The sequence below is a fragment of the Lathamus discolor genome, unplaced genomic scaffold (assembly GCF_037157495.1).
Source record: "Lathamus discolor isolate bLatDis1 unplaced genomic scaffold, bLatDis1.hap1 Scaffold_69, whole genome shotgun sequence".
Classification (NCBI taxonomy): domain Eukaryota; kingdom Metazoa; phylum Chordata; class Aves; order Psittaciformes; family Psittacidae; genus Lathamus; species Lathamus discolor.
In genome coordinates, this window is record NW_027069384.1 from 733,164 (window position 1) to 754,665 (window position 21,502).

The window sequence follows — 21,502 nt, forward strand, 5'->3', positions numbered from 1 at the left end:
CCTGCCCTTCCCACTCAATCCCTGCCACAGCCCCGCTCACGCCGCTCCTGCCCGGCTCCTGCCCGGTTCCTGCCCGGCTCCTGCCCGGCTCCTGCCCGGCTCCTGCCCGCTCTGATCCCGGCTCCATCCCGGCCCCATCCCGCCCTTTCATCTTCACAACCCCCGCCCGGGGCTACCACAGAAGCCGCGCGCCCGGACCCTTCCCCCCCTCCCTTCCGTCCGCCAGTTCCGACGTCATCCGGCGGCGCCGCCCGGTGTCATGGCGGCCGTGCAGGCTGAGGGGAAGGCGGAGCCGAAGGTTCCTGCCCAAAACCCCAAGTGCTGGAGCTCAGCCACCTCTGCCCCAGGAGCAGGGTCAGGCCCCACAGCTCTGCTCCTGCCAGCGCTGCCGAGCCCTGCACTCCCTTGATGGTGCCATCAGAGCGCCGCACACACCGCAGCACGGGCTGGGCCATCGCTCTGGCTCCGGCAGAGGCACAAGTGCCTTTGGAAGCTACCAGCGAATGACAAGAGCTGAGAAGCGGCTGCAGAAGGGCTCTGCTGTGGGGCTGAAAGCCAAGGGTGGTGCAGGGGAAAGGAGAGACTGCAGAGCCTCAGCCCTTGGGCTTCCTTCAGAGGAGGTGGCGCTGCTGCCCTTGATCCTGGCTGTTCTCCAGGCCTGACCTGCCCTCAGCAGTCTCCAGAGGCCTCTGGCCAGGCCAGCAGCAGAGACAGGATGTTCTGCACAAATGTCTGCACCTGCTCCTGGGCCTGACTCAGTGCTGAGAGCTCTTCTGCAGCCAAATGCAGATCGTACTTTACAGTCAGACATTATCCAAGGGGTGGATAATGTCCTGGGTTCAGCAGCAGCAGTCATTTTTCTCCTTCTTAGGAGCTAGTACAGTGCTGTGTTTTGATCTTTTGGCCTGGGAACAGTGCTGATAACGCCCATGTTTTCAGTTGCTGCTCGAATGTTTGGTCCGGCCAAGGACTTTGTGAGCCTCATGCTCTGCCAGGGAGGAGGGGAGACCGGGAGGAAGCAGAGACAGGACACCTGACCCAAACTGACCGAAGAGGTATTCCATACTGCAGCACGTCATGGCCAGGATGTAGCGCGGAGTTACCTGGAAGGGCTAGGGGACTGCAGGGTTGGAGGAGGTATCGGTCGGTGCTCTGCTGGGGGGAGTGGGGCGAGTTATCAGTCAGCTGGTGCTGAGGTGTTGTATTCTTTTCTCTTGTTATTTCCTTTATCATTATTATTATTGATGGTAGCAGTAGTGATTTGTGTTGTACCTTAGTCACTAAACTGTTCTTATCTCAACCCATGGGAGTTGCATTCTTTTCTATTATCCTCTCCGTCCCTCCAGGAGCAGGGGGAGGCCAAGAAGGGGGGGAGTGAGTGGACGACCTGTGTGGACTGGTTTAAACCACGACAGTTCTTTTTTTGGCGCCCAACGTGGGGCGCGAAGGGTTGAGATAATGACAGAGATGATCGGATTAATAGTCATCACAATGCTGGTTTATTGGCTCTCAAAGTTGTTTCTCTTGCTCTCAGAGTTTCAGAATGTAGTACATTACTTAGAGCCAGTATTTGCTGTGATAGTGTTTATCAAGTGTGGGGCTTGGGCTAAGGTTCTTGTTTCACTGTGCTTTATGGCAATGACTTGTAATACGGGTGGGCTCCAGCAGCAGGGAGAGATGGACGTGGCCGTGGACTTGTACCCGGCCGTCCCGCTGCTCTTCACGGCCCTGGCCCTTGTCCTCGCCTCTGTCTTTGTGAGGCTGCGGGGAGCTGAGGGGGAGCGGCCCCGGGAGCCGGCGGCGGCCGAAGCGGCCTGGGAGAGCGGCCCCGGGGACCAGGCGGCGGCGGGAGCGGGGCCAGAGGCCGGGAAAGAGGCGGCTGCTGAGCAGCGGGAGGAGGCGGCCTAGGAGCCGAGCCCCGCGGACGAGCCCAGCCCCGCGGCAGCCGAGAGCGTCGCCCGGCAGCCGTCCGCCGAGCCCCAGGAGGATGCAGGGGCCCAGGCAGCATTTCCCAGCAAGGCAGAGGAGGAAGAGCTGCACCCAGGAAAAGAGAAGCTGGTGGTGGGAGAGGCGGCAAGCACGGCAGCTACACCAGCCCCACGGACAAGTATAGCAGCGTCATTGGAGAGTTCTGAAGGGTTTGAATGGCCTGTGGGTACCCTTGGGACCTGCCTGCTGATTGTGATGGGGATCAGCGTGTTGGCACACACACAGAGGGTGTTCTACCTACCACCATTTTGTCTCATCTCAGAAGTTAAGCAGAGTCAGGTTTGCTTCTCCTCTGGGGTTAGACCACAATATGGGAGGACCAAGAGATCTTCCCCAAGGCTGGACAGTCATGAGTGGCAGGGTGTGTGGGACGGTATGAGCGAAGAGTATCTGGTCCACTGGGCCACTCCAGTGCTTTGGGAGCGTCGGAGGTGGAAGGCAGCTCTATGGAGTCCCCAGCAACAAGCTGCAGAAACTGCTGAGGAGAACAGTGAATTATTTTGAATCTGGTGGTCCCATGACACTTCAGGCCATCAGGGCAGAGATGCAACATAGAGATGGACTCATGATCGAGGGGTGGACTTAGCAATTGACACTATTGCCCAGGTTATTCACGAGTGTGAACACTGCACACAGCCTCTCCTGCTCCGAGAGACTGTTACAAGAGATGGAGCCTGACATCATGGACCAGATGGACTCAGCAGCTTTATAGGTCCATGCACTAAGAAATTATTTTTTTTTCTCTGTGTGTATGTAGTTGTATATATATATATGTAAGAGTGTTGGCATATTGAAGATGTGGGATCTGAGCAAGACGTGAATGGTATGGAATGAGGGGTGGATAATGTCCTGGGTTCAGCAGCAGCAGTCATTTTTCTCCTTCTTAGGAGCTAGTACAGTGCTGTGTTTTGATCTTTTGGCCTGGGAACAGTGCTGATAACGCCCATGTTTTCAGTTGCTGCTCGAATGTTTGGTCTGGCCAAGAACTTTGTGAGCCTCATGCTCTGCCAGGGAGGAGGGGAGACCGGGAGGAAGCAGAGACAGGACACCTGACCCAAACTGACCAAAGAGGTATTCCATACCACAGCACGTCATGCCCAGGATGTAACGGGGAGTTACCCTGGAAGGGCTGGGACTGCAGGGTTGGACGAGGTATCGGTTGGTGCTCTGCTGGGGGGAGTGGGGCAAGTTATCGGTCGGCTGGTGTTGAGGTGTTGTATTCTTTCCTCTTGTTATTTTCCTTTAGCATTATTATTATTGGTGGTAGCAGTAGTGATTTGTTTTTATTTGTAGGGATCAGCTATGCAATCTGGACATCTGTAAATCGATGGGTCCGGATGGAATGCACCCACGGGTGCTGAGGGAGCTGGCGGAGGTCATTGCTAGGCCACTTTCCATCATCTTTGGTAAGTCGTGGGAAACGGGCGAGGTTTTATGAGGGGGAAGTCATGTATGACCAACCTTATAGCCTTCTATGAGGAAGTGACTAGGTGGAGGGATGATGGTAGAGCGGTAGATGTAGTTTTTCTTGATTTCAGTAAGGCATTTGATACTGTCTCCCACAGCATCCTCATAGATAAGCTAAAGAAGTGTGGGCTTGACGATCAAGTAGTGAGGTGGATCGAGAACTGGTTGAAAGGAAGAAGGCAGAGAGTTGTGGTCAATGGCGCAGAATCTAGCTGGAGGTCTGTGACTAGTGGAGTTCCTCAGGGGTCGGTGCTGGGACCGGTGCTGTTTAATATTTTCATCAATGACCTGGATGAGGGAACTGAGTGCACCCTCAGCAAGTTTGCTGATGACACAAAACTGGGAGGAGTGGCTGACACACCAGAGGACTGTGCTGCCATTCAGCGAGACCTGGACAGGCTGGAGAGTTGGGCGGGGAGAAACTTGATGAAATTTAACAAGGGCAAGTGTAGAGTCTTGCATCTGGGGAAGAACAACCCCATGTACCAGTACAGGTTGGGGGTTGACCTGCTGGAAAGTAGTGAACGAGAAAGGGACCTGGGGGTCCTGGTGGATAGGAGGATGACCATGAGCCAGCAATGTGCTCTTGTGGCCAAGAAGGCAAATGGCATCTTAGGGTGCATTAGAAAGGGAGTGGTTAGTAGGTCAAGAGAGGTTCTCCTCCCCCTCTACTCAGCCTTGGTGAGGCCGCATCTGGAATATTGCGTCCAGTTCTGGGCCCCTCTGTTCAAGAAGGACAGGGAATTGCTTGAAGGAGTCCAGCGCAGAGCCACAAAGATGATTAGGGGAGTGGAACATCTCCCTTATGAGGAGAGGCTGAGGGAGCTGGGTCTCTTTAGCTTGGAGAAGAGGAGACTGAGGGGTGACCTCATCAATGTTTACAAATATGTAAAGGGTAGGTGTCAGGATGATTGAGCTAGGCTTTTTTCAGTGATATCCAGTGATAGGACAAGGGGCAATGGGTGTAAACTGGAACATAGGAAGTTCCACGTTAACATCAGGAAGAACTTCTTTACTGTAAGAGTGACAGAGCACTGGAACAGGTTGCCCAGGGGGTTGTGGAGTCTCCTACACTGGAGATATTCAAGGCCCGCCTGGATAAGTTCCTGTGTGATGTACTGTAGGTTACCCTGCTCTTGCAGGGGGGTTGGACTAGATGATCTTTTGAGGTCCCTTCCAACCCTTGGGATTCTGTGATTCTGTGATTTGTGTTATACCTTAGTTACTAAACTGTTCTTATATCAGTCCGTGGGAGTTGCATTCTTTTCTATTCTCCTCTCCGTCCCTCCAGGAGCAGGGGGAGGGCAAGAACGGGGGGAGTGAGTGTACGAGGTTTGTGGTTGGGTTTAAACCACAACAAGTTCCTGTCTGTTAGTTTAGTTTGTACACTTCAAGTACAACATTGATGTCTGTCCTCTGTAACATCTCTTAAGCCTTCCCAGTCAATTAACCGTGTCACAGTCAGCCTTCACTTTTGCTGCTTCTTCCTTTTCATTTAGGACACTAGATCTGACTCTGATCTACTGTCTCTCTCCTTGTTTCATCAGTGTCGGTTCTACCTGCATCTGATGCTGTGGGTGATGTGCTGCCATGCTCTTAGCCCTGGCCTTTCGAAAAGCAGAAGAGCAAACACATTTTCACATTCTTTCGAACCTTGCCACTTTAATTCCTCTTTTCTCTGACTGAATTTTCCTTGATTTATGTCTGCTTTGAAAGTCCTTGTGGGCCTGGAAACCGCAGGTAGACAGATACTACATTTTCTCTGTCCTTTGGTCTTGCTTTCCCTTTCACCTTCACCTTTACTGCTTGCAGAGACACAGATGGCAGAACACCAGAAGAACTCTCTACAAGCTGTCCTGCAGGAAGAGGCCGCTGCTTTAAAGGAGGAGGCTATGACTCTACATCAAGAAGTGGCATCTTTGGAAAGGAAACTTGGGCGTGCTGAGGAGCAAAGAAAGGATGCCCTGGTGAGGCTGGCAGATGCTGTGAAAGGCCATTTCTTACATTTTGTTGGCCTTCTGTTAATAATTCTAAAAGAGCAACTTTTTCAGTTGAACTTTTCCAGTTGCATCCTTCTGAGTAAGTAGGAAAAGATGCTGCAGTCACATAAAACCCCAGTTATGATTCAGGGTGCTTCTTTTCCTCAATTCTGAAGAATTTTGCCTTGAAGCTTTAGTGAAAGTAATTTTCAAACTTGTCTCTATTTACAGTTCATGCTTTGTCCAGTTATTGTGTCCAAATCCAGATGTAGATTTCTAAGTACTGATCTGGAAAGGGGTGAGAAGACAAAGTCTGCTAATAGAGAAAACTGTTCAGTGTTACCCATCTGAGAGCAGACAGTGGGGAGAAAGGAGACAAATTTGAGAAACCAGAATGCTGATCCAGCTAAATATGTATGTCTGCAAGGGGAAAACTAGACCTGGTTTCAAACACAGAATGACAGACACTGATCTGACTGTTACTCCTTCAAGAGAGGACAGTAGCGTTCTAGAGGATGGCCCCATGACAATTCTGCACAGTAGAGGTTCAAACAAATAATAAAAAGGGTAATGAAGTGTTCTCTTTTTTTCTTCCTAATAGAGTGGCGTCATCGAGCCACTGCCTAAATCGTGATTAATCTGGACTTTAAATCCTGGCTGCAGTTCTGGCAGCTCCTCCCCAAAAGAACACACTGGAGCTAGGTTCAAGGAAGGGCAAAAAGGAAGATGGAGCTGGCTGAGTCAGCTGGAAAAGATGCAATGTATAGGGTGGCACAACATCTCAAGAGGCAGGAAGAGAGCAGGCTGCCCGTGACTGCCACTAGAGCAGGAGTCAAATCCAATATGAAAAGCAAATGCATAGCAGTGGAATTATTGAGCCTTTTTCTCCCTGGTTTGCAGCACAAACGGGACAGACTGCAGGCAGTTAAAGAGAAAACTTCTTCAGGAATCAGTGTCAGCCTCTGAAGCTCGAGCAAACACAGCAACAGACATGAATCACTGCCTGGAACAAGAGCTTCAAGCCACATTGTCCATCTTAAAAATGAAAAATGGGGAAGTGGAAACCCAGCGGGAGAAAATCCCGATGCTCCAGAAAGAGACATCGGAGATAAAAGCTTTGCAGGAGACCCTCGCTCATATGAGTGCCATCCTGTCAGAGACGGAGGGAGAAATGAAGTTATACCAGGAACAGATGAGAATGCTGGAAAACCAGGAAGAAGTACATAAAGCTACTCTTGATCAGTTTATTAAGGACATAACAGAGAAAAAACAGAAGGTGGCATCCCAGCAAGAACATATACAGGAGCTGGAGAAGCAGCAAGAAAAACAAAGGATTGCCGTCAGCAAGATGAGCAAAGAACTGGAGGAGAGAGACCGGGAGATCAGATCCCAGCAAGAGCAGATACGGGAGCTGGAGAAGCAGCGAGAACTGGAGAGGACTGCTGTCAACAAGGTGAGCAAAGAGGTAGAGGAGAGAGAGCAGGAGATCAGGTCCCAACAAGAGCAGATGCAGGAGCTGGAGAAGCAGCGAGAACTGCAGAGGACTGAGATGAGAAAGATGGGCAAAGAGCTGCAGGAGAGAGAGCAGGAGATCACGTCCCAGCAAGAGCAGATGCAGGAGCTGGAGAAGCAGCGAGAACTGCAGAGGACTGAGAAGAGGAAGGAGCTGGAGGAGAGGGACCTGGAGATCAGGTCCCTGCAAGAAGAGATACGGGAGCTGGAGAAGCAGTTAGAATTGCAGAGGACTGCTGTCAGCAAGGTGAGCAAAGAGCTGGAGGAGAGGGATCAGGAGATCAAATTCCGGGAAGGGAAAATAAAGATGCTAGAACAACACGGTGCATCACAAGTGAGAAATCTGCTTCTGGATCTTGATCATATGAAAGGAAACTTGAAGGAGAAAAACTCAGCGCTTGTGTCTCTGACTCAGCAAAACCAAGAACTGGAAATGCACAGAGAACAAGTGAAATCTCTGCAGGCAAGCCTTGAACACCTGAGGGCAGGTCTCAGGGACAGAGAGAGTGAGTGTGATTCTCAAAGGGATCAGTTAAGACTCCTGCGGCAGTACAAGGAGCAGCAAGAGGGGCAACTTCAAGAGCTTCATGGTAAAGTTGAAAAGATGGCACTTTCTTTATCTAAGAAAGATCAAGAGCTTGAGTCATAACAAAAACAAATCCAGGAAGCTGAAGAAACCATGGAAATGCAGTTGAGGACTCTCCGTGACCAACTGGACCAGACCTTAGAAAGCTTAAAAGAAAAGGACAGACTCATAGACATCCAAAAGCAACAAATGAGGAGCTATGAGGAAAAAACAGAAGAAAAGATGAATGTCTTACACAGAGACTGAGAATACACTAAGGCAATACTGAAAGAGAAGGATTTCATGATTGAATCTCAGAAGGAAGTGATTGAGACCTTCCAAAACCAGGAACAAGACTCTGAACAGCAGAAGAAAATTCTGCAGCATCTTGAAGTGGCACTGAAGGGAAAGGAATAAGAAATTTTATCCCTTAGAAAGCAGTGTGAGGCAGGCAGGGCAAAGGAGGCAAAACTTGAAGCTGAGCAAACAAATCTTCAAGCTATAGAACTGGCTCTGAAAGAAAGAGAAGAAAGGATAGGGGCTCTGGAGGAGGCTGTCTCTGAGCTTCAGCGGCAAAAGGAGGAGGCAGCAATGCAGGCTAAAGCCATACTGCAAAAACTAGAACATGCTGAATCTTCTCTAGAAGCTAAAGATCAAGAGATAATGTCTTTGCAGGAGCGTGTGCAGGACCTTCAAGAGCAGAAGGAGTTAGAAGGCAAGCAAGCCAAGCGTCTAGAGCAGGATCTAGAAGAAACGAGCGGGATGTTGGAGGAGAAGCGTTTGGAGTTCCTCAAGCAGACAGAGCAAATGAGCATGTTACAGCTTCAGGGCAAAAGCATGGAAATAGCACTAACGTCATGCCAGAAGCAAGTGAATCTGCTTGAGGAAGTGGTGAGGAAGAGGGATGAAGACAATGAAGCTCTGAAGCAAAAACTCCAGCACCAAGAAGAGGAATTAAAGACCTTGCAGAATCTCCACGTTAGGCTAACTGAGAGCAACGAGGCGGTGAGACATCGCCGAGAGCACAAGAAGGTCCTGGAAGAAGTCTTGTCTGAGAGGGAGCAAGAGACCAAAGCTCAAGGTGGGCAAAAAGAATTAGAAAAGGAAGTAAGAGCTCTTCAGGAAGATCTCCAGCATGTTCAGCAGACTCTGACAAAGAAGGATGAAGAGGTAAAGTCCCAGCAAGACAGAATCAGGAATTTAGAGAAGACTCTGCCAGGAAAAGAACAAGAGCTTCAGAGGCAAAGTGAACTCCTAAAACAATTCACATCAGTTTTGCAATGGAAAGATGAAGGGCACACCCTAAAGAAACTAATCCAAAAACTTCAAAAGTGGGAGGAAGTGGAAGCAGAGAAGAAGAGAGTGCTCCAAGAGAGAGACCATTCCTTGCAAAGGCAGAAAGAGCTAACCCAGCAACTGGAAGATGAAAGGAAGGCAAAGGGGGAAGAAATGGAGCGTGTGATTGCTATTTTGAAGCAGACTGAAAGTGGAGAAATTGAATAGAAGGAGACGGCCCAAGCCCTCACTCTTGCCCTTAGGAAATGTGAATTGGCCAATGGGACTTTGAGGAAAGAAATAGCCATCCTTCAGACTGCGGTTTCAGAGAGGGACACAGACCGGTTTCATCACCAGGTAGGCACTATGATTGTTTGTCAGTCAACTAAAACATCTAGAAAGGTTTCTCATGATGTTTCCCATAAATATACGAAAATATGTATCCCCATGAACATACAATCTGCTTAGCCAAGAAGGGAGCTTGCTGTTAAAATTAACTCAAGTGCAAAAGCTGGGGATGGGTATTTGGTTCTCTCCTATTAGGCAAGCTTAGGCAACGTGTTTAGGATTTGGCATGGAAAGGGAAGGGCTCATTTGACCAGACTGATGTGCTAAACTTACAATTTGATGCTAATGGCTGCTCAGCAGCTACGTTGATGGTGCTTAGAGGACCATCGCTCGCCTGCAGCCCTGTAACGAGCGGTGTCCCTTAGGGGTTGGTATTTTTGACAGGTCTTGTTTAACATCTTTGTCACTGGCATGGAGAGTGGGATTGAGTGCACCCTCAGCAAGTTTGCCGATGACACCGAGCTGTATGGTTCGGTTGATACGCTGGAGGGAAGGAATGTCATCCAGAGGGAACTTGACACGCTTGTGAGGTGGGCTGATGCCAACCTTATGCAGTTTAAGCATGCCAAGTGCAAGGCCCTACACCTGGGCCAGAGCAATCCCAAACACATCAGTTGGTGTCCATCGCGTCATCCTCCTCCACCTCCCCGTCCACCTCCATCGGTTCTTCCACCTCCCCGTCCACCTCCATTGCTTCTTCCACCTCCCCGTCCACCTCCATCGCTTCTTCCACCTCCCCGTCCACCTCCATCGGTTCTTCACCCAGCCCCACTTGGGTCCTGCTGGTGGCCTCTTCCTCCAGCTCCCGCATGTGTTGGAACAGCCTAAGGCAAAAGCCGAGCAGAAGAGTGCATTGGCGCTGCCCAGAGCAGCGGAGCGCAGCTGTGGGACAGGGCTCTGGGTAGCCCGGTCCCGTCTCGCTGCCCGGGCAGAGCCGTGGGGCACTGGGGCCCCGGGCACGTCCCCAGCAGGAGCTGACGGGAGGCCGGGGGCTCCTTGTGCAGCGGCACCCACCAGCTCTGACAGGCTGGCGCGTGCAGCCGGAGGATCCTCTGCCTGCTTTTCTTCAGCGCCTTGCGGGGCGGTAGCGGCTTCAGGACCTGCCAGAGCAGAGAGGGCAGGGGTGAGCGGCCGTGCTCCCTGCCTGCGGGGCCAGGGCACAGACCCGGCCCCGCGCCTGCCTCGGCACCCACCGGCTCCTTACTCTGTGGAGGCAGCCCTTGGCGTCCTCGCCTCCGCAAGGGCTGAGCGCGGCCACCAGCAGGACGCGGGTGCACTTCTGGGGCTGCATGTCAGGTACAAAACTCGGGTGCGAGGGGCAAGGAAGAGGGCAGTAGGAATGGGAAGAAGCAGACAGGGATGGAAGCAGGGCAGAAGCGCAGGGCAGGAACAGGGCAGAAGGTCTCGGAGCACGCAGGTGGGAGCAGGGGTACAGAGCGGGTTCAGGGGTGAAGGTCTGTGCTGGTGTCTGGGCACGGGCAGTTGCCCCTGTAACGCGGGCTGTGACATCACCCCAGAGTTCCAGAACTGCTGCGAGCAGGGGATGGGGACGAGCCCTGAAGGGGCTGCAGCTTCATGGGGGACATTGGGCAATGGTTACGTGACCCCCTGAGACGAGAGAGACACACTTTGGTGCTTAAATAATCAATAAAGTGGGTGAGGGCTGCCCTGGCCAGCTCCACAGGGCCAGGCTCGTCTCCTGTGCTCCTTCCCTGTCCCACAAGCACTCAGTGAGCGACCTGAGCAATGCCCATGTGCTGCAGTTGGGATGTGTCCATGGGGTTGGGATTCAGCCCTGCCCATGACGTCCTCCAGCCGTGCCCATCACGGCTGAGCCCGTGCGAGAACCTGCGCCCCACGCGCATGGAAGGCTGCGAGGGCAGCACAAGACGTGGTGCCGGCAGCGTGTGTCCAGGCCTGCCTCCTTCAGGAGGGGTCTGCAGCAGCTCCGCACCTTGAAGTCGCTCCGGGGCAGCCTTGGTTGCAGCGGTCATGAGATGGTCCAATTGGAGATCCTCTGGACAGTGCGAAGAGCGTGCAGCAAGCTCACTGCCCTCGACTTCGAGAGAGCAGACTTTGGCCTCTTCAGGAACCTGCTTAGGAAGGTTCCATGGGATATAGCCCTGGAGGGCAGGGGGGCCCAAGAATGTTGGTTGATATTCAAGGATCTCCTACTGCAAGCTCAGGAGTGTTGCATCCCAGCCAGAAGGAAGTGCAGCGGGAGGGCCAGGAGACCTCCTTGGGTGGATAAGGAGCTGCTGAGGAAAATCAGGAGGAAAAAAGAGGCTTATAAAAGGTGGAAGCAAGACCAGGAGGCCTGGGAAGAATACAGGGCTGCTGTCCGGGAAGCTAGGGACCAGATTAGGAAAGCTAAGGCCCAGTTAGAATTAAACTTCACCGGGGATGTTAAAGAGAACAGGAAGGGATTCCTGTAGGGACGTATCGAGTAAAAGACAGACTAGGGACAATGCAGGCCCCCTCCAGAAGCTATCGGGAGACCTGGCTACCCTGGATTTGGAGAAGGCTGAGGTTCTGAATGACTTCTTTGCCTCGGTCTTCACTGGCAAAGGCTCTGCCCACACCATCCCAAGAAATAGAACCCCCATTTTCAGGAAGGGGAAAATGGATGACCCAGGGAATTACAGACCAGTCAGTGTCACCTCTGTGCCTGGCAAAATCTTGGAGCACATTCTCCTGGAAGGCGTGCTAAGGCACAGGAAAAACAACAAGGTGCTTGGTGACAGCCAGCAAGGCTTCACTAAGGGGAAATCCTGCCTGGCCGTTTGGTGGCCTTCTATGATGGGGCTACGGAGCTGATGGACAGGGGTAGAGCAGTTGATGTCATCCGCCTGGACTTGTGCAAAGCGTTCCACACTGTCCCGCACGACATCCTTGTCTCTAAATTGGAGAGACATCAGTCTGATGGATGGACCAGTCAGTGGATAAAGAGCTGGCTGGATGGCCGCACACAAAGAGTTGTGGTGAATGGCTCAATGGCCGGCTGAAGACCCGTAAGGAGTGGTGTCCCTCAGGGATCGGTGCTGGCACAGGTCTTGTTTAACATCTTTGTCGCTGACATGGACAGTGGGATTGAGTGCACGCTCAGCAAGTTTGCCGATGACACCGAGCTGTGTGGTTCGGTTGATATGCTGGAGGGAAGGAATGTCATCCAGAGGGAAATCGACACGCTTGTGAGGTGTGCTGATGCCAGCCTCATGCAGTTTAAGCATGCCAAGCGCAAGGTTCTACACCCGGGTCAGAGCAACCCCAGACACAGCTACAGGTTGGGCAAAGAAGAGATTCAGAGCGGCCCTGCGGAGAAGGACTTGGGGGTGTTGGTGGATGAGAAGATGAGCATGAGCTGCCTGCAGTGTGTGCTCACAGCCCAGAAGGCCAGCCGTGATAGGAGAAGGCGTAATGGGTTAAAACTTAAACAGGGGAAGTTTAGATTGGATCTAAGGAAGAAGCTCTTTACTGTGAGGGTGGTGAGGCACTGGAAGGGGTTGCCCAGGGAAGCTGTGAATGCTCCCTCCCTGGCGGTGTTCAAGGCCAGGCTGGAAAGAGCCTTGGGTGTAAACTGGAACATAGGAAGTTCCACGTTAACATCAGGAAGAACTTCTTTACTGTAAGAGTGACAGAGCACTGGAACAGGTTGCCCAGGGGGGTTGTGGAGTCTCCTACACTGGAGATATTCAAGGCCCGCCTGGACAAGTTCCTGTGTGATGTACTGTAGGTTACCCTGCTCTTGTGGGGGGGTTGGACTAGATGATCTTTTGAGGTCCCTTCCAACCCTTGGGATTCTGTGATTCTGTGATTCTGTTTCGTGTTAGGTGTCCCTGCCCATGGCAGGGGGGTGGAACTGGATGATGGTAAGGTCCTTTCCAACCCTAACTATTCCGTGATTCTGCACAGGGTGCTCAGTGTTTTATTTCCACCAGCGGAGCACACCCCACGCCGGCTTCTTCATTCGATTTATACCCAGAAGTGATTGCATAGTACCGTGTTTGGTCAGCATTTCACAGTCATTAGGTCTTACCTTCTCTATTTAGAGACACAACATGGATTTATTTTACTACACTTGGTTTGTGAGCAAGGGTCTCTTTGGGCAGGGGTCTCTTATCTCAATGGGGTGTCATTTTTAGCATTATCATGAAGGCAGTCCACTCCAGCACACCTTTAAAGTTAGTGTCATTGCCAACTTCTTGCTGATGAGACACAGGTCTGAGGGAGTTGCCCTCGTCCTCTGGGGCCCTTTGGCCTTTGCTAGAGCACCTCCCATTACAAATGCAGGCTGAGAACACTGGGGCTGTTCAGCCTAAAGAGAAGCTGTGTGGAGACCTCAGAGCAGCCTTCCAGTACCTGAAGGGGGCCTACAAGAAGTTTGCCGGAGAGCAGCTCTTCATGAGGGACTGTAGCAACAAGACAAGGGGCAATGGGTTAAAACTTAAACAGGGGATATTTAGGTTACATCTAATGCAGGAGCTCTTCCCTGTGGGGGTGCTGAGGCGCTGGCACAGGGTGCCCAGAGAAGCTGTGGCTGCCCCATCCCTGGCAGTGCTCAAGGCCAGGTTGGAGGCAGGGGCTTGGAGCAAGCTGCTCCAGTGGAAGCTTTTCCTGCCCGTGGCAGGGGGTTGGAACTGGGTGATCTTGAAGGTCCCCTCCAACCCACAGCAGGCTGGGGTTCTGTTAGCACCCCACAGTTCTAACCCTGGCAGGGTTGGCAGGGTTAGTAGGGTCAGCAGGAAGCACTGTGTGGGAAAGAAGCCCTGTCTCAATGCCTTTACTGCGAGATCAAGTGAAGCTTCCCTATATCGTGGCTTGTTGGCCGTATCCGCGGCACTGTGAAATGTACCGTGCTTGGGCTGTAAAGACTTAAGAGAAAAGCTAGTGCAGGAGGAGCCGAGTTACAGCCTGCATTTGCTCACCTTCGTTCCATGTATCCATCCAGGTCCTCAAGTACCGGAGTCGGGGTCAAGAATTGGAGCAGCAGCTGGAAGCAGGAGGGGTGAGTGTGTAGGTTGCCAACTAAAGGTAGTGCATGTAGCATTTGTTAATGCAGGCAGAAAGCTGCCCAAAGCAATGACGGGGGAAAACAAGACTGGTTTGAAGAAGCACTCTGAGTTTGCCCATTGGTGTTTCGTTTAGTTGCCATTCTTAGAGCAGGCAGCAGTCTTGGAAATGCCAGTCCAGAAAACCCTGTCAAGAAGGATTTTAGGTTCAGGCTGCACTGCCTCTTGCATTCGTTCTCTGGCTGTCTCCGAGAAAGAACTGGTTAAGCATAGCATTTTGGAAGGTGAGAGTGCTGGCATTCAACTTAGAGAGCTGTCTCTGTGCTTGCTGTGTGCTTCACAGCTAAAGTAAACCTGGGAAATGAAGGGTAGGAGAGTATTCCCAGGCTCCAGGTCTTACGTGAGCACTCCCGGTCAGGAGCTGAGGTTACCTAGCTGTGAGAGTGCAACCACGGGAGACTGAGGAGAGCTACTCACTGAGTAACTGCCTTCCTCTCCATAGTCATGGCACTGGGATGCCTGGAAGAAGCCACTAGCTGCTGGGATACCAAACAAATGGAGAGGAAAGTGGTGGGTGCTTACAGTAGTGAAGGGAACGCAGGAATGTAACTAAACATTTGATATTTCCTTTCTTCTAAAGGGATCCGTTGCAGGCCGGTGTGAAGAAGATGACCCGAGCCTGGAGAAAGCACTGCTTGAGTTGGAAGAGGAGCATCAAAGGTGTGTGAAAGGAGTGTTCCCTCATACTTGGTATCCTGAATGCTCCTGGAAGTGAGGGAAAACCTAGCCATGGGTATGGCCTGGTCTTCCCAAGGGAAGCAGCTGGGGGAGCCGCTTCAAAGGGAGACAGGTCCTCAGTCTCTGTCTATGGTGCATTTGTAGCTTTGTGTGCTGAATGGCTCTGTTTTGAGCAGGGGGGTTATTCCAGGTGACCTCTAAAGGTCCTTTTCCAGCCTAAATGACTCTGTGGTTCAGTAAGTGACAATGCCAGAGAAAGGTGGTGCATCCAGCGACCAGACAGCACAAAGGGGAGGCAAGACACAAACTGTTGGCATCATCAAAGTTGAAGAGGAAGGGGGAAGCGAAATTGTAGATGGAAATCTGCAACTATGAATACTCGAAGCAAATGAATTTGCTATCACAGAGAGCTCTTAGCTAACCCTAGGAAGCACGTTTACTTCCTCTGTCTGAAAACAAAGTCATTGTCGAGGGAGTAGGAAATACAGAATCATAGAATCATAGAATACTTAGGGCTGGAAAGGACCTCAAGATCATCTAGTTCCAACCCCCCTGCCGTGGACAGGGACACCTCACACTAAACCATCCCACACAAGGCTTCATCCAACCTGGCCTTGAACACCGCCAGGGATAGAGCACTCACAACCTCCCTGGACAACCGATTCCAGTGTCTCACCACCCTAACAGGAAAGAATTTCCTCCTTATATCCAATTTAAACTTCCCCTGTTTAAGCTTTAAGCCGTTAGCCCTTGTCCTGTCACTACAGTCCCTGACGAAGAGTCCCTCCCCAGCATCCCTATAGGTCCCCATCAGGTACTGGAAGGCTGCTCTGTGGTCTCCACGCAGCCTTCTCTTCTCCAGGCTGAACAGCCCCAACTTCCTCAGTCTGTCTTCATGCGGGAGGTGCTCCAGTCCCATGATCATCCTCGTGGCCCTCCTCCGGACTTGTTCCAGCAGTTCCATGTCCTTTTTATGTTGAGGACACCAGAACTGCACCCAATGCTCCAGGTGAGGTCTCACAAGAGCAGAGTAGAGGGGCAGGATCACCTCTTTGGACCTGCTGGTCACACTCCTTTTGATGCAGCCCAGGATACGGTTGGCTTTCTGGGCTGTGAGCGCACACTGCCACCGGCTCATGTTCATTTTCTCATCCACCAGCACCCCCAGGTCCTTCTCTGCAGGGCCGCTCTGGAGATTCCTGTGAATTTGATTTGAAAGTACTTGAGGAAGGCAACAGAGAAGCCCAGGGGCTAGGTCTGTGTTGTAAACTGTGTTAACTGCTACTGACTGTTTCGTTTTTATACAACTTTTCTGACATAAAACCTGTTTAGATCTCCCAGGTTGTCCTGTGACACTTCAGGCTGTGTTGGCTGGAAGTTTCAGTACCTTTGCCTTCACCGTCCTGCTAAAGTCTCTCTTGGACTGTGCTTTCTGAGTTCTCTACTTGACATTTGTATTGCAGTTTTTCTTGGATGCTTCCCCCATCTTCCTTGAGCAATGACTCTGCTGTTCCTCAGACTTTTATAAAAGGTCACTGACTCAATTGATGCACTGGCCAGCTCTGCTCCTTCGCTCTACGTTCATTGACCATTATTATCTCCCCAGATTTGCAATTGATCTAACTGTTTAGGGGTAACCTTAACTCAGTCCTAAACTTCCCTCTGTGAAGGGGGGTTTAATATCAGATCTCTTACGTAGCCTCTCACAAAGTCAGTTTGTTCCCCTTGCACAGTTGTATTTATCCTTTTGTGCTACTGCTCTGAGTAATTCTAAACATTAGCTTTTTCACTGCTGTTTTCTAGCGTTCATCAGCTTCCTTCTTCCCTGGGCAGCATTAATGTTTCCTTTCCTTGGTATTTCCAGTGTGCATCTGGTGCTTGTGGCTCTAAGAAACAGAAGGAGAGCAAAATCATTCTTGAAAGCATCAAGAAAGTGGATGTTCAGGCAGCCTCCAGCCACTTCACACTTGGCTCTTCTAGTTTATTGTAGCTGTATTCAGAAGTCCCTGGTGTGTTTGTAGCCACAGGGGCAAAACTTCTTTGTGGACTGAGGGAATGAGAGAACTGAGTTTCTAATGGCTCTGTGAGGAAGTGGGGGGGGGAAGAGAATTAGAAAAGGAAAAGCAAGTAGAATGAAAAAGAATAACGGCTTGATGTGGGCTTTCAGGTGGTGTTAGATGACAGTGACAGCATGGTCAGCATTGCCTCCACTGACAGTTCCCAGCACATCGAGTCTAGCAACATCGTCTCTTCTCTGAGCTTCGCTGATGCAGAGCATGCCTTTGTGTTAGTGCAGGAAGCACTGTCAAGGAGGCAAGGGGCAGCACGGGTGAGACTTTCTGCTTGTCTTCACTGCTGGCCACAGGTTCAACTGCTAATGCCTCAGTTAGCTTGAAACCTTTTCCTTTGCTTAGCCAGTTTAGCTGGTTTCTTTCTAGCCTTCCCACTCTTGGTCCTGTACTGTCTTTCCAGTCCCACCACCTCTGTGCTCTTCTGCTTTTCTCTCCTTGGTCTCCAAACCTTATCATAGATTTTTGCCTTCAGGTGAGCTGTCTCTCTTCTTGCTGCTTCTCTCATCTGTCTGGAGCCGTCTTCCCTGTTCTTTATTGCTTGTTTGTGCTCTTTCCCTGCCCATCCCTTGCAGGCCCTAAAAGAAGAGCTTTCTGCCAGGCAGGACGCTACCAGTGACCTGCGGCACCAGCACAGAGAGCAGGAAGGGAAGTGCACAGAGAGCGGGAAGGGAAGTGCAGGAGGCTGCAGCAAAGGACTGAACAACTGGAGGAGCAATGCAAGACGTCCAGCAGCCCCCAGCAGCACGTCCAGTCTCTGGCAGAAGCACTCAGAAAGTGAGTGTTTGCTCCTCCTCCTGTGTTCTAGAGGCAATCTGCTTCCGGTTTGGGGAGTTCGGAGGTGCTATGGGCAAAGAACTTGCCTGCCCTCCTGTGTGTATGCCTCCCTCTTGACGTGCTGCTTCTCTGAGTTCCTCTTCTTTGGATGCCCTTTCCTAGCCACTGAATGAAAGCAAAAGCCTGCCTTTCTCTTTCCCTCTTCAGTTACCTTGTGAGGGGAAGAGCAAGTTGCTCCTCACCGTGCTCCCTACAATTCCATCCTGGAATGATGAAAATGGGATCTGTGACTTTCAGACCACTTCATTCTAACTGAGCCTTGTCTCTGCAGTGACTCTGCAAACCTCGAGAAAAGCAGGGAAGAGTTACAGCAACAGCTTGAAGTAAGAGAGCAAGAAGCCTCACGTCTGCGTCAGAGTAACACTGAATTGCAGCTGAAGGAAGATGCAGCCCAGGGGGAAAAGGTGGAGCAGCAGCAGGCACTGGAGAGAGCACATCATGACAAGGAGCTCCTGTGAGTGTTAAAGCTTTCTCTGGGCAGGGGTGGGCACTGCTGGGCTTTAGGCAGCCCACATAAAGATAAGAAATTTTGCATGCTCATCATTTGTAGCACAGAAATGGGAAGGGAGCACGTGGGCAGGTCTGGCTGACTCCTTGTGCTTCCTTTATGACCCTTGAAAAGCATCATTCCGGACCTGACCTGGGGAGTTGGTGACAGGCACAAGCTGGGACAAGAGAGGTTCAAGCTGGATTTAAGGAGAACAAAAGCTGGAACCATGAAGGCAGTCATGCAGCAGAACAGGTTGCTTAGAGAGGTTGTGCAGATTCCATGCCTGGAAATTTGGAAGACCAGACTGGATAAAGATAAAGCCTGAGCAACCTGGACTGATCCCCTAGCTGAGCCCAGCTGTTTTGAGCTCACGCTTGGGCTAGAGGCCTCCTGGAGTCCCTGCCAGCCTGAATGGATGTGACCCTATGATTATTGGATTGGGAATTCACACACACCTCTTTGCCACATAGATTCCAGGCTCTTTCACTGTGGAGGGCAAGAGTAATTGTGGGACTACGAATCTGACTTAAAAAGCCTGTCTCACCCGAAGAAGAACTTTGGGAAGTCTTGGAGCCAATACGTCAAAAAGCAGAGCAAGAGCGAACAGGCAGGAAGCTGTTCAGTTGAACTGAACTGTTTGGAAATGTTCTGTGATTTCTGGAAGCTTGTTTTACTTTCTCCATGGCAAATGTTTCATCTCCATCAGTGACAAAGAGTGATGCAGCTCTAGTCAGGAAATTCCAGCATTCCTTAGGTGTACAAGGAGATCTGTTAGGAGTCATTCATACTGCCATGTCCTGGGCATGGTACATATCTGGGTTTTGGAAATGAGAAGGTATTTTACATTAAAAACTTGTCTTTCCCCTTCTCATAGACTGAAGGACTTAGCTGCGCTTGAAGGAAAAAATTCATCATTACAGAGTGAGTTGTTAATTGCAAGAGAGACGCTGGAGGAATTGCACCTTCAGAGGGATCTGCTGAAGCAGGAGAAACATGAGCTTACCATGGCACTAGGGAAGGTATGATCACCTTATTCTTAGGTAGCACTTGTGGGAGAGGGAATTGTGATAGCAAAACCATCACAGATGCTGCTTCTGGCAGTAGAAGACAGGGAAAATGTTGTCCTCCCCCTTGGAAAATGGTGATCACACCATACGGGCTCTCTGGGGTAGTGCTTAACGGGAGTGCTGAACTGGGAGTACATCAGAGACATAAAAGGTAATCTGGAGCTGCTGCTGGAAGTCGGGGATTTTCCTGCCTTTGTTGTCATGTTCTTTTGTCCCTTCAGGCAGAGCAGTCAGTGGCAGAGTTGACAGGGGCTCAGAATAAGCTGAGTGCTGAAACAGCTGATCTACGTGTTGCAGCGGTGAAGATGAGCAGTATCAATGAAGCTCTTGCATTGGATAAAGTGCAGTTGAACCAGCTTGTGCTGCAGGTGAGCAGAGTTGCCCAAGATCTTGCCAGGAGTTTGTCTCTAGTTGCTGCTGCTTCTCAGGCTTCTTGCCTTTCAACAGTGTGACCGACAGAATATGGAAATGTTCCTGTGTCTGTTCAAGCCAAACCTCCTATGGAGCAAATGTTGTTGTACTTTATTTCCTCTGTGCTTCTGTGATTGCAGCTGGAGCAAGAGAATGAAGCTCTGTCAGTGAAGGTGGATGAGATGAAGAGAGCAAAGATCTCTGGCCAGGATAAGCTGAGCTTGTGTGGGAGAGCAAATGAAGAGCTCAGCACAGAGAAAGCCCATCTGGAGCAATTGCTGAAGAAAGCAGAGGAGCAACAGGAGGGGCTGCGGGTAGAGCTGAGGACCCTGGCAAAGGAGAAAGCAGAAACCCAAGAGAAACTCAGTCAGGTGAGACCAAAAACCTGTTGCTGCCTGCGTGGGCTTTTGACTGCTTGGCTCAGTGTAGCTGTATCTGTTGGATTCTATAGTGGTTTTGTCAAGGAGACCCTTGGCAGTGCTGGAGATCACAAGGCTTTTGGTTCCTTCTTGTTGGAAACAAATTGGTGGCTTGCAGAGCTGTCCCGCAGTTCTCCGTGTTGTCCTCTGCTTCTGTGGATTCTTTTAATCCACCTGTCTGTGTTGACCTCTTTTTTGGCTCTTGATAAGCTGCAAGGAGATGATTGTGTTGTCCATGAATCTGAGTGGGGCTCCTACTCTCATACGTGTCGAAAGAAACAAACCGTGTAGCTCTGAGTCCTCTTTCTGAAGCAAAAGCCAGGGCTGCATGTTTCTGTTTCTGCTTTTGTTGTGAAATCTGCTGCTTTCAAAACTCCATTTCTTTGAGCCTAGAGAGCAGGACAAAGCTGCGAGTCGATGCCTGCTGGTTTGTACTGCTAAGAATGGGCATGACATCTTGAAACTGTTGAAATTGTATTTTAAGACATACACGCAGCTTTGTGGCTGGCAAGCTGCCTGGGAAGAAGGACCTGGGAGGGATGCTGCTCAAGAGCCAACTGAACATGAGCCGGCTTGTGCCCAGGTAGCCAAGAAGGCCAGGAGCATCCTAGCCTGTTTTCAGAAGTAGCGTGGCCAGCAGGATGAGGGACGTGATCATCCGGCCCTCTGCACTGGGCCCTGGTGAGCCTGCACATCGAATGCCATGTAAGTTCTTGGCCCCTCACTACAAGGGAGACACTAAAATGCTGGAGTGTGTCCGGAGAAGAGCAGCAAAGCTGATAAAGGGTTTGGAGCACAAGTGTGATGAGGAGCAGCTGAGGGAAGTGAGGTTGTTTAGTGTGGAGAAAGGGAGGCTCAGGGAAGACCTCGCTCCCTACAACTGCCTGAAAGGAGATTGTAGTGAGGTGGGCTAGGTGTCTTCTCCCAGGCAGCAAGTGCTAGGACAAGAGGAAACAGCCTCGAGTTACGCTGGGCGAGGTTCAGACTGGGTGTTCTGAGCAGTTGCTTTTGCTCAACCTCTCCTGAAACTTTCCAGCATGGGAATAGATTCTGATGGGATTTTAGTTTGCAAGGTGGCAGTTCTGGAAGATGCAGTGGTTTTTGCATGAAACATAGTCTGAGGTATGTATGTTTGCCCTGAAGGAGCGTGGAGACCTCAGGGCAGCCTTCCGGCATTTGAAGGGGGCCTATAGGGATGCTGGGGCGGGACTCTTCCCTAGGGACTGTAGTGATAGGAGAAGGCGTAATGGGTTAAAACTTAAACAGGGGAAGATTTGATTGGGTATAAGGAAGCAGCTCTTTACTGTGAGGGTGGTGAGGCACTGGA

At 51.0% G+C, this 21,502-nt stretch overlaps 1 pseudogene; it reads left to right on the plus strand.

Moving 5' to 3' along the window:
- Positions 1 to 259: 259 nt before the first annotated feature.
- Positions 260 to 20,466, plus strand: LOC136006775 (centrosome-associated protein CEP250-like; annotated as a pseudogene).
- The last annotated feature ends 1,036 nt before the right edge of the window (positions 20,467 to 21,502 follow it).